This window comes from Piliocolobus tephrosceles, chromosome 8, assembly GCF_002776525.5.
Source record: "Piliocolobus tephrosceles isolate RC106 chromosome 8, ASM277652v3, whole genome shotgun sequence".
Taxonomy (NCBI): Eukaryota; Metazoa; Chordata; class Mammalia; order Primates; family Cercopithecidae; genus Piliocolobus; species Piliocolobus tephrosceles.
The window spans coordinates 107058629-107077735 of record NC_045441.1 but is presented as its reverse complement, the minus strand read 5'-3'; the positions used below and the strand labels follow the sequence as shown (position 1 = coordinate 107077735).

General features: G+C 33.5%; 1 protein-coding gene and 1 pseudogene across 7 annotated transcripts in view; both read right to left on the bottom strand.

Moving 5' to 3' along the window:
- The window catches only part of FOXP2 (forkhead box P2), a 277840-nt gene that overhangs the window by 180408 nt on the left and 78325 nt on the right, over positions 1-19107 (bottom strand). The gene's annotated exons all lie outside the window — the stretch shown is intronic.
- On the bottom strand, positions 3190-3273 carry LOC111553444 (annotated as a pseudogene).

Genomic DNA, 19107 nt, shown 5'->3' with positions numbered 1-19107 from the left:
TCCTAAAGATTCTGATTTAATTAGGTTTGAGGCTCCGCCTTTCGGGTTCACGCCATTCTCCTGCCTCAGCCTCCCGAGTAGCTAGGACTACAGGCGCCTGCCACCTCGCCCGGCTAGTTTTTTTGTATTTTTTAGTAGAGACGGGGTTTCACCGGGTTAGCCAGGATGGTCTCGATTTCCTGACCTTGTGATCCGCCCGTCTCGGCCTCCCAAAGTGCTGGGATTACAGGCTTGAGCCACCGCGCCCGGCGAATATCTATTTTTTTTTAAAAAGCTATCTAAGTGATTCTAATTATAAGCCAAAACTGATAACTACTTCTTTACTAGGTAAATTTTGATACCTTACTAATTATAGTCATATTTATTACTACTGTTATTAATCATAACAACATCCCAATTTATTACACAAAGCATGGAAAGTAAGAAGATGTCCCCTGACCATTTTTTAAGTCTGTTTCCACTACATTGTATTCATTACTGAAACTACAATGGCAGAATATAACATTTTACAGCTAAAAAAGCACTCTGGAGAATATTTCATTAAATCTCCTCACACTGTATTATGAAAGTAGTACTAGAGAGGTTGAGTAATTTACCAAGGTAATAGTGGGTTTTTTGTTGTTGTTATTTGTTTTGTTTTGAGATGGAGTCTTGCTCTGTCGCCAGGCTGGAGTGCAGTGGCAAGTGATCTCAGCTCACTGCAGCCTCCGCCTCCTGCGTACAAGTGATTCTCCTGCCTCAGCCCCCCGAGTAGCTGGGACTACAGGCGCGTGCCACCACACCCAGCTAATTTTTGTATTTTTAGTAGAAACAGTGGCCAGGATGGTCTTGATCTCTTGATCTCATGATCCACCTGCCTTAGCCTTCCAAAGTGCCAGGATTACAGGTGTGAGTCACCACACCCAGTCTAGTTTTTAAAATAGTATTAATTTGACCCCAAGAATCCCAATATTTTCTTTCATTTTCTTCACTAGACTGCTAATTTTTAAAGTGCATACATAAAAACAAAATTATGACTTAAAAAATTGAGATTATCCTATTCTCTATTCAGTTCCCAAAAGACGACATCCCTTCTTAAAGACAATATTCCTTATTCACTCTATCCTCCCTACAGAACCCCATCAGAAATTACTGAGCAAACCTTTGCTCATTCATGCTGTGAGAAACTGCTCCATGTGCTTCCATGAGAACTGTTACATGGAGCCACTTCCATCCCATTCTGTTCTAGGCCTCAGAGATCTGGACTCAGACACAAAGGGTCCAGACATTACTCTGTTAGTATTACTTAAGTTATGTTATGGTTATATATAAGCTTTTGAGAATTGGTATGGGATCATATACAACATTGTTTCTATAACAAAAATTTCTGAACAATGGACATAGAAATGATTGTATGTAATAATGCCTATTGAGAAGTAAGGGACTGCCTGTTAGTGAAACTTAATGAAAATATTTATAAACATGCTTTTGTATTATTATTTTTTTATTTTTTATTTATTTTTATTATACTTTAAGTTCTAGGGTACATGTGCATAACGTGCAGGTTTGTTACATATGTATACTTGTGCCATGTTGGTGTGCTGCACCCATCAATTCGTCAGCACCCATCAATTCATCATTTATATCAGGTATAACTCCCAATGCAATCCCTCCCCCCTCACCACTCCCCCCTCCCCATGATAGGCCCCGGTGTGTGATGTTCCCCTTCCCGAGTCCAAGTGATCTCATTGTTCAGTTCCCACCTATGAGTGAGAACATGTGGTATTTGGTTTTCTGTTCTTGTGATAGTTTGCTAAGAATGATGGTTTCCAGCTGCATCCATGTCCCTACAAAGGACGCAAACTCATCCTTTTTTATGGCTGCATAGTATTCCATGGTGTATATGTGCCACATTTTCTTAATCCAGTCTGTCACTGATGGACATTTGGGTTGATTCCAAGTCTTTGCTATTGTGAATAGTGCCACAATAAACATACGTGTGCATGTGTCTTTATAGCAGCATGATTTATAATCCTTTGGGTATATACCCAGTAGTGGGATGGCTGGGTCATATGGTACATCTAGTTCTAGATCCTTGAGGAATCGCCATACTGTTTTCCATAATGGTTGAACTAGTTTACAATCCCACCAACAGTGTAAAAGTGTTCCTATTTCTCTACATCCTCTCCAACACCTGTTGTTTCCTGACTTTTGAATGATTGCCATTCTAACTGGTGTGAGATGGTATCTCATTGTGGTTTTGATTTGCATTTCTCTGATGGCCAGTGATGATGAGCATTTTTTCATGTGTCTGTTGGCTGTATGAATGTCTTCTTTTGAGAAATGTCTGTTCATATCCTTTGTCCACTTTTTGATGGGGTTGTTTGTTTGTTTCTTGTAAATTTGTTTGAGTTCTTTGTAGATTCTGGATATTAGCCCTTTGTCAGATGAGTAGATTGCAAAAATTTTCTCCCATTCTGTAGGTTGCCTGTTCACTCTGATGGTAGTTTCTTTTGCTGTACACAAGCTCTTTAGTTTAATTAGATCCCATTTGTCAATTTTGGCTTTTGTTGCCGTTGCTTTTGGTGTTTTAGACATGAAGCCCTTGTCCATGCCTATGTCCTGAATGGTACTACCTAGGTTTTCTTCTAGGGTTTTTATGGTATTAGGTCTAACATTTAAGTCTCTAATCCATCTTGAATTAATCTTCGTATAAGGAGTAAGGAAAGGATCCAGTTTCAGCTTTCTACTTATGGCTAGCCAATTTTCCCAGCACCATTGATTAAATAGGGAATCCTTTCCCCATTTCTTGTTTCTCTCAGGTTTGTCAAAGATCAGATGGCTGTAGATGTGTGGTATTATTTCTGAGGACTCTGTTCTGTTCCATTGGTCTATATCTCTGTTTTGGTACCAGTACCATGCTCTTCTGGTTACTGTAGCCCTGTAGTATAGTTTGAAGTCAGGTAGCGTGATGCCTCCAGCTTTGTCCTTTTGACTTAGGATTGTCTTGGCAATGCGGGCTCTTTTTTGGTTCCATATGAACTTTAAAGCAGTTTTTTCCAATTCTGTGAAGAAACTCATTGGTAGCTTGATGGGGATGGCATTGAATCTATAAATAACCTTGGGCAGTATGGCCATTTTCATGATATTGATTCTTCCTATCCATGAGCATGGTATGTTCTTCCATTTGTTTGTGTCCTCTTTTATTTCACTGAGCAGTGGTCGGTTCTCTACATGTTCAGAGAAATTTCTCTAGTAATAAACTATAGAAATGATCCCTGAAAGTATAGTCTTGCTTCTGTATTATTAAAAGCTCTGCTTTTCTGTTCACTTTGAGAAGGTCTTGCAATAACATAAATTGGAAAAGGCTGTGCAAGGCACTAGAACATGACTTTTCACAAATATAAAGCTAATAACTAATTATATTAACAAAAAAATCCAAACTATACCAAAACAAAAATCAAACCCTTAAGTTATAACAATATAATAACTTTCAGCTGATAAATTAATAATAATGATATATAGTCTTATTATTTAAATTCCAATTTATTCTATTCATTTATTTGGTGTTTTAAAATAATTTTTGGATAGAAACTAGTATTTTAAGCCATATTACTGAAAATTAATTACAATAATAATTATAAAACATTAAAACATGGACAAAGTAAATGATTATGCAGAATACAATTTTAGCAATTAAACATAACCTCAAATTTACAGAAAAGAATATGTTGGCTTTCAAGAGATAAATAATGAAGGCAAAAGTTGGTTGGAAATACAACAGTAGAATATCCTTCATTAAAGTTATTAATGAATTATACATTTAATGTACCAATAATAAGAAGAAATTTCTATTTTGTAGTGTAACTGTCTAGCCATCATCTCTCCCCTGAAATTTAACTTCTCCTCTACTACATTCCAAAACATGTCCTAAGGCAAGTTGTCTGATAAATTCTCCTCTAAAAATCTGGCTAGTCTTTGGCTCTCCACTGAAATTATTCCTTCCCCCAACCCTCACACTCACTGATACAAAAGCTTTCTGTTGCAAGAGTCTTTCTTGGATTCCTATCTGTTTTCACTGCACCAGCACACAACCAGTTTGTATCAAGAGACGTTGAGAAATATCAGTAGGTACTTAAAAAATATATATATATATTATATTTTAAGTTCTGAGATACATGTACAGAACGTGCAGACTTGTTACATAGGTATACATGTGCCATGGTGGTTTGCTGCACCCATCAACCCATCATCTACATTAGGTATTTCTCCTAATGCCATCCCTCCCCTTGCCCTCCATCACCTGACAGGCCCTGGTGTGTGATGTTCCCCTCCCCATTTCCATGTGTTCTCATTGTTCAATTCCCACTTATGAGTGAGAACATGCAGTGTGATTTTCTGTTCTTGTGTTAGTTTGCTGAGAATGATGGTTTTCAGCTTCCTCCATGTCCCTGCAAAGGATATGAACTCATCCTTTTTTACGGCTGCATAGTATTCCAGGGTGTGTATGTGCCACATATTGTTTATTGAGTTTATCATTGATGGGCATTTGGGTAGGTTTCAAGTCTTTGCTATTGTGACTAGTGCTGCAATAAACATATGTGTGCATGTGTCTTCATAGCAGAATGTTTATAATCCTTTGGGTATATATCCAGTAATAGGATTGCTGGGTCAGATGGTATTTCTGTTTCTAGATCTTTGAGGAATCACCACACTGTCTTCCACAACGGTTCAACTAATTTATACTCCCACCAACAGTGTAAAAGCATTCCTATTTCTCCACATCCTCTCCAGTATCTGTTGTTTCCTGACTTTTTAATAATCGCCATTCTAACTGGCATGAAATGGTATCTCATTGTGGTAAAAGACATACTTTTTAAAGTGCCTTTTATTCTATCTTTATATCCGTTTGGTTCAAAAGATTACATTTGTCTGTGGGAAATCTTAACTTAAGGAAAAGTTTGAAATTATAAAATCAACCTTGTAAGTTACAAATATGCAAAATGAGCCCTTTCGTAGAAGCACAAGTATGAATTACATCTACTCTTGTACTCTTCTTCTTATCCTATTTTTATTCACTATCCTTTTCCAACCCATTTCCTCTTCTTTGTTCTAACATGCCTTAAACACCAAATAAATGCCATGGCCATAAAGAGATAATTGAATGGAATAAATACTGGCCTTCAAAAATTTAACTATGAAGAGAGAATAGCATATCAGTCATGGAAAATGAAAACCGTCTGTCTGTACCAGCAATCAGTACAGCTCAATTACACTGAGATGAAAATTTTGATCCACCTCTTTCAGGACGTCTCTTCTGTACACTTACTTTAAATGTGAAAGTTCAAAATAGGATATAGTAACATGAATCTCACTTCTAATAAGCCATGAAAGTAGTCTGGACAAAAATGTATTGTGAGCTTCTCTTCCTCTGCTCATCATTTGATGTCAGTCTTTTCCCAGTTCTCATCTACCTTTCCTTCTTCTTATCACTCTGTGCACTGGCTGCTACTTCTCAGCTTTCTGACCATGTTTTCTACCTCTCCTAATCTTAAAGTGTTTGTGAGCACCTTTTTTCCCCTCTCTTTACCCCTATTCTTCCCTTCCCTTTTCCTCTAAACTCTTCATTAATTCACTAGGTGGTCTTACTCAGACTCATGATCTTGTATATCATCTATATGCTGGCAACTCATAGATTTTTATCTACAGTTCCCATGTCTCCCATGAACTCCCTGAATTTGTCCATTTGCCTTGATCATGCCATTTGTTTCTCAAATAAAATTATGAAATTTAATAATTTATCAACTGAACTCCTTATTAACAAGCCCCCCACCACCAAAGAAAACAAAACAAAACAAACAAGTACCCTTCTGCTCTTTTTCAATTCACTAATTTGAACTAACCCCAGATGTTGCGATCATCCTTGATTCCCCTTTATCTCCGACAAACTCACATCGACCTATCAAAAATTAACAAAATCTTTGAAATGCACCCAGAATTTATAAAACTTTATACCACTTCCACTGCACACAGCCTAGTTCAAGCTCCTATCATTTCTTCCCTGGACTTTCATAATACCCTTCTATTTTTTCCATTTTCCCCTTTCCACTGCCTTCAAAATATTTTGCACAGAGCAGCCAAAATAAACCTTTTAAAAATTACTGCACTCCAGCCAGGGCAACAAGAGCAAAACTCTGTCCCAAAAAACAAAACAAAACAACAACAACAAAAACAAAAACACCCAAAAAAACCCTTAAGCCACATCATGTTAATTCCCTTTTCTAAGGCCTCCATGGACTTCCTGTCTTGTTTAGAATACAATCTGTACGTAAACTGTCCAACTGCTATCCTGAAGACTCTAACTTTCATACTGTTATACCCTTTGCTCACTCTGCTCCAGACACACTGGTATCCTTGCTAAACCTCAGAGAAAGCACACTTCCATCTTAACGCCACTGCACATACTGTTCCCTCTATCTAGAATCTCTCAAATACACAAAGCTTGCTCCTTTACCTCCTTAAGATCTTTTTAATAGTGTTCCTCATAATAGAAGTCTAAAAACTTTTAGAGATATGCTTGATTTATCCTGGCCACCCTTCCATCCAAACCTTCCCCATGTCTTGTTAATACTGCTTCCTTAGTATTTGCTATACTCATTACTCTACATTACTGTAACTACAGCCTCAGTCTCAGGTCTTATCTCTTGTTGGTCTATCAGAGCAATCTACTAAGTGAATACCCAATTTTAATTCTTAAAGTTTAGCCCAGATCAATCCTTTTTACGGCTGTTACTCTAACCTTATAAAATTCAAACTTGATTGTATCATTCTCTGCTAAAAATCTATTTAATGGCTCACCTTTCTAAAACAATTAACAGGTCAAAAGTGAGGATGGGGTCTTACAGCTCCACCCTTTAGGTGCCCTGCTCCTTTTCTCCTTAATTCGTATCCCTAAGGAGATTTCTTGAGTTCTATAAGGGCTCGCCTTCTGTACAGGCATCCTGTGCTCCAGCTGGGCCAAAGCACTAAGACCACATACTTTTGTAGGACTAGACCACAGGCTCTAGAAGGTGAAGTTCATTTCAGTTTTAGTCATTCATGTGTCCTCACTTATTGGCTCACTCTACTTCACAACTAGCTGCTAAAAAACAATTGCTAAATGAATAAATGACTCTACACTTTTGAACTGGATGATCCCTCTGCCAGGGAAAGCTTTTTTCCTTCCCACTCTTCCTCTCCTTTTGCATATTTCTCAAACCTACTCATCTTTTAGGACTAAGCTTGAGTTTCCCTTTCATTATAGTCCCCTGACTTTTTCCCAAGCAGAAAAAGTTGTGCTTGTTACTTCCTAGCCAATCCACTATCACATTTAAATTAATACTTTAATTATTTAATAAAATATGTTTTTAAAAAAGTATGCGTGCTTTCAGGGTGAGAAATATGTCCTATCTATTCATTTTTGTATTTCTATCACCTAGGACAGTTTCTGACATACAGCAAGCACTTAATGTCTCATTGGATGAATGATAAATATCACCCTTTGTTCTTAGGTGAAATGAACTTATATCCATCTCTGTGGCAGAGTCTTCTAGGGGAATACTCAATATATATTGCCTCCTTCCTCCTTACTAACAAACATGACTTTATTAGAGAAGATAATGTGTACTGGTGAAAACTTCTCTCTCTCTCCCTTAAAGTTAGGGGTATCTATGGAACATAGTGTTAATAGATGACACATCAGCAAAAGTCTACAGGGGAGTTACTTTCCTAATATAGGCATTCTTTAGTCCTGTGGCCTTCCCCTTATTTCTGCATGTATTGGGACATAGTCCCCACTATCTTGTGACTATAAAGGACATATTATTACCAAAACTTCAGGTGTAACATCCTTCAGCCATTGAGTCAATGCCAGCAAGCAATGACTTCCAGACTTTTCAATTTTTTGTGAAAAAATTAATTTCCTAATTTGTTTATTTCTCAGTTTTTAACATCTCATTATCCCTGAGATGAGGAATATATTTACAGATCCAAGATCCAGTTCAATTTCAACTTTTGGTCAAATAAAACAAGTAACATCACTCTATGTACAGAATGGTGAAATTGCATCCCGGAAAACACATCATCACAATTATGAATAAATAAGTAGCTGTCAATGCAACACTATTTAGAATAGCTTCACTTCTACTTGCTAAGATAGCTTTAAGGAAATTAATAGAGAATTTTAGACGCCTGACAAGAAAGAAATCAGGTAGGATCGATAGATTTTCCATTTTGTCTAATTAGATACACAGCTTATTAGTTATTGTTACAAAAGTTTGTTTTTCATTTATTTGGGGGTAGGGGTAAGAATTTAATTTCACAAGAATGTATTACTTCCAAGAAACCAATTGATAATGTTTCTTTGGGTTTTAAACATCAACAGTATTTATTTTCAGAGATGAGTGGTTATTAAAGATTGTTAAACATAGCATTAGAAAACATTTTATATTTTATCATTGAGTAACAGCTCTTTTTATTTTAAAGGCCTGATATGAAAAACAATTCAACATTCTACAAAGATACATACTCCTACAATAAGCATACATTAGCCCAACAATAAATATAGCTTATAGCTTATAGCTTATATATCTCCTGAAAGCTTCTCTTAGATTCAATGTTCCATCAATCATTGAGGAAGTTCTAGAGAGTGCCAACCACTGAGTACTTAATCAATGAAATCAGGCCAGTTCTGGAGCCCTGAGAACTTTGAAGTTGTACAATATTTGAAACAATATTGTATAAATTTAAATTAGGTTTCAATAAATGTGAAATATTTGGTGTAACCATTGATGCTGACATTTAAACATCTTCAAGAACTCTGACTCCATGCAATTATAAAAATAAAAAATGGGAAAACATACTTTGATTTATATATATATATATATGGAAAATAAATCTCAAATAACTATTCAAAGAGGTGACATAAAAGTGATTAATAAAATTTGATAATACATGATTAAATTTTCCTGTATTAACATTTTGGTAGTACAAATATATGATTTCTGTCTTAGTTTCAATGAAATTATACTTACATAATTGATACAAGAGTACCATGATTAAGACCTCAGTTTTATGAAAAAATATGAAGACATTTTGGAGTTGCAAGAATTACACTAACATAAAGACAAAGTAGAAATAAGACAAACCAAAAAGACAGAAAACTTAGGCCAGAATAGTGTAATCTTGCCAAAGTTCACATAGTAATGTATACGTAACTGATCTTGATTAGTTGGTAAATTGCTCAATGTCATTGTTCATGTCTCCTTAGTATGAATAAACAATAATCATTATTGTTTTCCTGTCAATATATTTGTTCATTCACTAAGCAAGTATTCATTGAGCATCTGCCAAGTGCTACATACTTTTGTAGGTACTGATCTGACCGTTATTATTAATGCCTTTTTTTGTTGTTTTGAATGTGGGGATGGAAGTAGAAAAGATAAAAAGGTTGTTCATTTTAAGGTGTTTCAAAGAGCTAAAAACGGCAAATAGTATATATAAACACATGTTCAAGAAACAGTATGCTACAAAAAAGTAAGTAGAATGAGATTGCTGGAGTTTGGAACCAGCATGGAAATATGCATCGGGTCTACTACTATTCTCCCAACTCCCCTCCCCTTATGCATAAAATACATGACTTTTAAAAACAGCATTTGTATCCATTAAAGAGAGGTTTAACTGTAGAATCCTTCTGAATACACAAAAAACCTACAGATCACATAAGGGAATATCTACCTGCCATTTATGACGTGGTTTTAAAAATGGTAGAAATGAAGACCCCCAAAAGAAGTTGTAACAGGTTGGTAAGGGCTTTCTAGTTTCATTCTGAAATCAATTAGACAGCACAAAAATTTTTGTGTTGATTTTTTTTTTTTTGTGGGGGGAGAGTGATTATCCTAACTTCACCTATTATTTAATCTTTAAATACTGCTAAAATAATTTATAAAATTGATAGATAAATATGCATATAAAATTAAATCTCTCTGCATTAAAATAATTAAAAGGAATGAGTGCAAATAATCACAGAAAATAATGAAAAGCCTGAAAAGCCTGACATTTTAAAGGTAATTCAGTTTCATTAACTTCAAGTACATATAGCAACTTGAACACTTAAGCTAAGTGTTGCCAAGTAGAAATCCTGCTGACCTGTCTTAATTAACAGAAAAGAATAATTTGTAATTAGCACACTATTTATATGAGAATGAGTGCTCCTACATTAGTTCAAGTGTTTGAAAACAATTTGATTCCTTAAATCCTTCCCCTATAATCTTGATTTAATGAGTAACTTGTTTAATTAATCTGAAATTTATTAGATAAATTAGTGAGGTTTTATTCCAAAAAAAGAAACAGACAACAAAGGAAAATGGAGAAATGAGAAGTCAGAACTATGTTTGAAGATATGCATATATGAAAATCTAAATGCATGATTTGAGTTGATAAGTAACCAACTAATATTTAGTAATTTTTAAATTAAAGGCAGTCAAACTAATTGTGTCTGGAGACTTAGTAGTTCAGGTTGTTCTAGTGAAAAAAACACTAAAGTCAAGGCTAAATGAGATCCTGAGCATTTTTAAAATCTAATACCAATGCTTTTAACTGAGTCATTTAATCTGCATGTGATAGCGAAAGAAAGGGTCACAAAGAGGTCATGATTACATCCACATGATTCCAAACATCTGGATGAAACCTGAAAAATCTATCCACATATTTTATACAGAAAACATCTGTCCATTTGCATAATTTGTTTAGTTTTCATCCAGATGCTTATCATATTGACACAACATTCTCTGTATGACTCTTTTTCTCTTTTGGGTGAATATTGATACAGCCTCTTCTCAAATATTTTAATAGGGAAACCATAAATATAAAAGATGAAATGTATTATAAACACTTTATGTAACTTTAGTAAATGTTACTTAAAAATTAGTAAAATATACTGGAACTATTTATAATGTTAATATCAAAGAACAGAAATAACATCAGTTAAATGTAGTACATCAGAAAAATTATGGAATTGTACTTACTATACAAATGTTGCTGGGAGTATAATCTGCATAAGTATAGGTGAAAGGTAGATACTATCATCATGGCTCAACATTCTCTTGAGAAATTTAAGTGAAAGAAATGTATAAATTTTCATTGTAAGTAGGGCAAATGGAGAGAAAAATGTAATGAAAGATTCTGAATAATTGCTTAAAATTATCAATGTAACATTTAATGTAGAATACAGACTGTAAGATTTTGACAAGCAAATTAGAAAAACAAAGAAATTGAATTGATTTTATAGATTATAGTAAAAATTAGCTCTGTTGCTTTTAAATTAACCTGTGTGAAAAATTATCAAAACATGTATTTGCAAAAACTGTGCAACTGCTTTCAAAATCTTTTTCCAATAATTTATTTTTATGTACTACCTAGTCACATTTGGCATTTAAACCTCCATAAGTTGTATTAAGTCTACATTTTTCTTTATGCTTGTTAGAAATATATGGTCTTTTCTTTAATGAACATTATTATTTATCTACAAATCAATAAAAGTAAAATTTATTTATATTAAATTTTAATATAATTTTAACTATATTAAAATTAGGCTACTAAACACAGAAGTAGCAATATTTTATTAAGGAACAAATGGGGACAAAAAAGAGCATAGGCTATTTATCAACAAAGTCAACCAGAAGAATAAAATAATGTGAAAGTTGATACTGAGGTCCAGATTTGGGGAAAAAGTAAACAACTTTCAACAGTGGGTAAAAGATGGGTTAATTTAGCTTATTTTAACTTAAAAGACACAATTCCAACAAAATAAATTATATTAAATAACTATATTAAATAATAATTCCAACAAAATAAATTATATTAAAACAAGCATGAAATATAAAATTAGATATAATAAATGTATCCTTGATGTTGACAGAGCATGATATCCACAAATAGGCTACTTTTAATATATATCTTTTAATATATCAAGATATATTAGGGAATAGACGTCCATTACCCTAAAATCAGGATCATTGATCTTGGCTTTGTCATTAGTGTGGGTTAGCCATGTCATCCTTAGAAAGCACTGGTCTACTGTAATGTCTGAGTTTCCACAAATGTTCAGATGGTAATACAATAAAAAAATTTTTAAATCTTTATGATAAATAGATACTCCTAAATTAACTTATTTTCAAAAATTAAATGAAGGTACTATTTTGCCAGGTCAAATTTGCTGTCACTTGAACCAAAAAAATGATTGAAAAATGTATAAAAAACAGCAGACTGACTCAGGATATATTTTGCTTGAGGAAAAAGGGGATCCAATAAACTTCACAGAAAGAATAAACTAAAACAAAAAGAAGCACAATGGTTTTTCTGTGTGCTACTTTCGGCTGTGCCATGCCTGAGCAGAGGAAAAGAGTTTCACTCCTGTTGTTTATTGATTTTCTAGATTAAGAATCCCAGTGAGAGAATTGTAACAGACAACCATAAAATTATTTTTGGTGTGCTTATTTGCCTTTCCCTTGCATCTATTTGGCCTGTGCCTGTAGACAATTATGCGTTCTAGCCTAGACTCAGGTGCTAATAATGAAGGACAAATAGAATCATATGTGTAAACTTCCCCTTCTGATGAAAATTTATATTAACTTTCTGCCACTGTAAACAGAACTGCATAGCTCAGCGTCCCTGATGAATTGGTGATGAATTCAGTCATTTATATCCCAGGAATCTGTGCATTTATGGGAAAAGATGAAAACCGTCTGTATTGTGTAACCTTGCACTTTTTGAGTAAGAAAAAGAAAACACCAGCCTGTTTAGTTCATCACTTAAAGTGTGTAAATTTCAACTCAAATACCAGATTTCTGCATGACTCTGTCAGTCTCCGCTTTGGGGATCTGTGCCAATATAAACAAGCCAAACAGTGAAGAGTGCCATGTTATCGCTACAACTGTGAACTTATACACTTTCAGCCTTCCATAAAAATTGTTATGAATATCTTTACAATACAACAGAATCTTTGTTATATACTGAAGCTGGACAGTTTGACAGTTTGGCAGCTCTGTTGGAGAACAAAGTAATTTGGGATAGATAAGAACATGGCTAGTGTTTTTTCTGAAACTAAAAACATTCCATCCTACTTTTAAAACTATACTTCCAAAACACTGTCGGATTTCGTTTTTAACTAAACTTAGCTAGGTTAATGAATGCAAAGATACAGAATATTAATAAAAGAACAGAATTTCCTTTTTAATATTAGGCTTAACATTAGCACAGATATGCCTTAAGTATGCTGAATGACCAAAAAAAAATTACAATATTTACATGCAGAGGTTTATTTTAAGTGCTTTTGGTTTTGTTTTAATATAAACATTTAGGTAAATGCAGTTTAAAATCCCACACTTCAGAAACATACCGATCGCCTGAAAAATGAAACAAAAAACAAAACATAAGCCTCAATTCACAGATTATTTCTAGACACAATTAGATATGTTGGAGATTCAAGTTAAAAAGGAAAGCCTATCAAATCTTGTTTCCAGTTTATTAATATTAAATATTTATCTACATGTAGATTTATTTCATTTCCCTAAGACTGTTATATAAATGTGTATTATAAAATTAAGATATTTTCTCAAATTTTTCCATATCCTTACAAGATTTTAAGTTAAAAGATCAATTAAAAATAATTATGAATTTCACTGTTTTAATCACATGAGAAAAGCAGAGATTGTGTATTACTAAAATATTGGGAAATATAGTTAAGATGAAGTATATTTTATTTTTACTTTAACACTTAAATGTAACTGGATATACTTTCTTTCTATTTGAAAAGAAAATGCTTTTCAAGTCCATGTTTCACAGCTTCAGGATTGCACACCTTTTCATGATACACTTTATCTCAAAGTTGTCTGTGGCTGTTCCTATCACTCTGTGTGCATGACCTTTTAGTAAGCTGAAGAAGATACAGTTATCTTCTTTTCTGACATGCAACATCTATCAATCAACATGTTTTCATGTAATTTATTCAAAGCAAATAGCAGCTCCTAAGGCTAGTGAACTGCAGCACTATCCCAGTGATTTTGATTAAGAAATGATGTGCACAGCTTAGGTGAGAAATGAAAACCGCACAGGAGTATTGATAAAGATGTATCAAAAACAATAAAATTGAACCAAAGTAAAAAATGAACATTTGGAAACATATATAGGTTCAGCATAACTAATCTTAATAACCTTGCTTAAAATCTATTCTAATAAATTGGAGGATGTTTAAATTGATGAACTTCTAATGATACCAATTTAGTTTACCTTTAGTCTCTGAGGCAAGCATCTGTAGTTCTGTTGGGTTAATTCACATTTTTCTCATTGAATCAAGAATGTAAATTAAGACAAAATGATTCTTTTTCAATTTCATGCTGAAGTAGCTCAAGTTAGTGGATGTAATTTCTCCTAACAAGAAAAATTTATCACTGTAAAGCTCACTCAGTCACCTCCTGTAGTGAGTTGTGATATGCATTTATAGAATAGAATGGATAAAAAGATTGATAAATGTGATAAAAGAACAGGCCCTACTTCAAGAACAGATAGGCACAATTAAATTAGTTTCAACAACTCCCCATCTTTATTCTGGCTTAAAACATCTCTGCATTAATTGGACTATTACACATCACAATTACTTTTTATGTGAAAAAATTCTTGTTTGCCTGTCTTTCTCTATGGTAGCAAAACCTCTACTACAAGGAGTAAAGAGGCTTATGTTCCAGTCCTGATTCTACCACTAAAGAGCTGTATTACTTTAGGCAAGTAGTCGTAGAGGCCTCAACTTATTCATCTAATCCCTCAAATCTCTGTATCCCTAAGGTTCTTTGAATCTGAATGCTTAATGCTGTGGATAATGATATTTCTTAAAAGAAAAACCTACTTTTTCTCTGTAGATTTTTAAATGTAGATAACATATAAAATATAAATGAAGAATACATAATCTAAAAGGAATGGGTTATATATATTAATATATGTATATGTAATATTTTAAAAGTAAATATACAATTTTAAATTGCATTAAAGACTTCAAGCCCCATGAAACAATGTAATAAGTACTTAGACATCTAGGTTAGGTGACTTAAATTCTCATGTTGGTTCTGCCATTAACTAGCCTCACTGACCACCAGAAAATCCTTGAGCCACTGTAAGTTTCAGATTCTCATTTTGACGAGAGTATCTTTATTGACATTACATTCTCCATTCCATTTTATTAACCCAAAACTGTAGTAATGCTTCTGAATTCTATTTCTTGCAAAATTTCGTATAGTTCAGCATCTTCTATAGACACATAGGTTTTAATATTATTTGTTAATTAATTAAGCAATCCTTCAACTTGTCGATAAAAAAAAACTTAAAATGACCATTACACCGCACAAGTAAGAAGATAAGTTAAATGTGTTTTTATTTTAAAAGAAAAAAACAAGAGAAAAAAGTTTTGGAATCAGAACAGTCACGTCATTAAGTATTATATCTTTGCTAGAGGTTAGCCACAAATTTAATGCTAAGCTTTCTAACAGCTCGTATGAAGAGAAAATCATAATTAAATTACAGGGTTCACTGTGTAAGATGAAAGGAAGTAAGTTGCTCACAAACAGAACTATTCCTAACAGTGACATCTGAGTTATATTTTAACCCCAGTGGGATCTTAGGTAGTAAACACTGGAAAAGATACTGAAAGACATCCCTAAAATATTCTTAAATAAAGTAGCCAATTAAGTATTTTTAAAACTATATTGTTCCTAAATTTAGGCTACCAACATTAAGCAATTTTATATGGATCCAGTATAATGGTGGTATAGTTATGAGGCCATCAGCAATAACCCTGTACTTAATTAATCAAAGTTAGATTTTAGAGGATTTAATGGAGTGTGTGTCCTGCATGCAATCCTCCATAATCACTCTTGGACAAGCTTTTGATAGGTATTGAGCAAAAGTGAGCTGGATCTCATGACTCCTCATAAGTTGCAGTAGTTCACTTCTTGTAGGCCAGTGGTTCTCAAACTTGAGCATGCATCAGAATTACCTGCAGGGTAATTGCTGAGCTCCAACCCCAAGGTTTCTGATTCAGTAGGTCTAGGGAGTGGCCTGAGAATGTGCATTTCTAACAAGTTCCCGGTGATGCTGTTGCTGCTGGTCCAGGACTCACACTTTTGAGAATCGCTCTTCTAGGTCATCAGTTAAGTATAGATCCAAAGACTTTAACAAATAACCTGGGTGTAAGAGACAACATCCTCCTGAGGAAAGAAAGATGCCCAACAAGGACAGTGAAAATGAAACAAAGCCAACCACCCAACATGAAATCATCCTGACATATGCCCTAAGAAAAATTATTTGCAAAGTATGTCTATAAAATTAAATAAGATGCTGCTGAATGGCTTATGATTTATAACCAGTTAAAAATGTTAACTAAAATGTTTCTTTTGATATACGAATATTTTTCTCTTATTAATTAGACAGTTATCTATTAAGATAACTTATAGTTTGTGATAATATGATGCCATCCTCATATAAACAGACTGTTAATATTCTGCTCCCAGTTACTGAATGTTGCTTCAGTTTTGTTCCTCAATCTGACCTTATATGGCTCTTTAAAGTTAATAGTTTCCTATTTTCCAGTGTTTGTATTGCACTTAACCAGGCTATATTGTAATTACTTTTTCCGTATATATTTTGCTTAGATGATTACCTTCCTAAACAAGGACTGCACTTTCCTTTGCAATTCCCCTGCCAAGAATACGCAGTCAATCAATATTTATTAAAATGATCTGAACAAGAGGTGCAAATGTTTTTAAGTATATTAAGTAAGTCCAAACCATTGTGGAGTTCATCTAAGGATAGAAACTAAACACAGTAAATGAAATGTTTGCACTTCCTGATGGTTATTTTTAAATTTATAAACATAAGTTATATTTGCCACCTTTCCTTCCATTATTAAAAACAAAGCTAAGTGAAACCAAATTCAAGAAAGAAAACCTCTATATTAACTAAGAAATGGATTCTGAGAGGTGGTAATTAAGATTTATAGTTAATCATTTTATAAGTCAAAAACATTTCATTATCATAGATAATAGTGGATGTTTCAGAGAATAAAATACGGGACTTGGAGACAAATAGATAAAAATTCAAATCAACCTGTAGTCATTCAGTTTCTGTAGGCTTTTATTGTACAGTGCTGAGCTTTTTAATCTGAAATTCATCATCTATAAGTGGAGATAATACTGTCCTCGTCTTATTCCAAGGATCATTCTGAGGATAATATGAAATGATGAACATAAATGTCATTTGAACACTATATAATTGTTCTCTTACCTCTAGAAGAAAATATAATTTAAAGCATGTGGTCTTCAGTAAAATATATTAATACCTCTTGGTCACTATTAAACTATCTAAATGCAACATTTATTTATTTATTTATTTATTTGACGGAGTCTTACTCTTTCACCCACGCTGGAGTGCAGTGGCATGGTCTCAGCTCACTGCAACCTCCGCCTCCTGGGTTCAAGTGATTCTCTTGTCTCAGCCTCCCTAGTAGCTGGGATTACAGGTACATGCCACCATGCCTGGCTAATTTTTTGTATTTTTCGTAGAGACAGGGTTTTGCCATGTTGGCCAGTATGGTCTTAAACTCCTGACCTCAGGTGACCCTCTTGCCTCGGCCTCTCAAAGTGCTGGGATTAGAAGTATAAGCCACCATGCCCGGTCCAAAAGCAACTTTAAAAAGTGATCTTTATATATTTTCTTAAATATATGTATTCGACCCCAAAATTTTAAAAAGAACTTTATCCAGTCTTAGAATAAAATGTAAACACAATAGGAAAGATGAAAGCTGTTTTGAGCCCACAATTAATTTAGCAAACTTTAAACTCTGCTACTGTGCTACTAGCAACATTATTTTACTACGAGTGTGTAAGTAGTCTAGATTACATCACTGCCAATAGATAATTATTTTGTACAGTTTGAAATTTACCTATCTACTTTGAATTCATAGCCTGAGTAAGCCATTGACTTTCTTTGATCCGTTGAATTCTGCTAGATTCTAAGCTACTTCAAGTCAGTATTACTACCTACTATATACAACTTTGCACCATCTCCAATACATATGAACATGTGTAACTTGAGTGTGGCTAGTACAGCAAATTAACAAATATTTGACAAGTCCACTGAGCTGTACTGGATATTATTGGACAGTAAATAAATACGAAACAGTACAAAACCTTCAAGAAATTAAAAAGTTAGGTAAATACTACATATATACCTGAACAGTGAAATAGCAATTTAATATATAAATAACAGTACAAGAAGGAGAGAAATGGTTATAAGATCATTCAATAATATATTTCTTTTAGCTTTAGTAACTTTAGGTCTTAAAATGAACCTTCTATATATTTGCTGAAGTTGTAGGTAGGAACTAGTTCAATGTATGATTGTATACTTACATCTTAAAACTCAATTCTGTACTTCTGAATTAGCTAGTAATTTATGATCATTATCTTTTGTTCATCAGTTTCTGAAAGTTTTCAAAACATTAATTGTTCTCTCTGCTTTTTTGCTACTTTTATCAGTAAATGTGTTAACTTCTGTTGATTAGAAAGAAATGCCAGAGTACTCAATGAATATATAATGCATTGATTGGCATATTCTAGTTTCTACTTTGAGTATTTCATCCTTACAAGTCTAACTTAATTAGATTTTAATTTTTTGTGAACAATTTCTTAAAAGTTGGAAGACATCAATTGAAGCATGTACAATTAATATTTTTCCCCATAGCAGAATGAAGCATAGTATTATGTTAGTAGTAAATTAAGAATGAAGCACAGTATTATGTTAGTAGTAAATTCTGCCACATTTATAGTTCTTTATGATAAAGATAATTTAATATTTATCCTTTCATAAGCATAAATATTATCATTTTTCTTTTTCAAAATAGTAGCTATTAATAAAGACAGTCATACTAGGACTATTATAGACTTTTTTCTAAAAAGTAAATCAATAAATGTTTATTTTACAAAATGATTTCACCACTTTTGCTATTCAACTCCATTGACATACATGTAATCTAAAAGAAGTGTA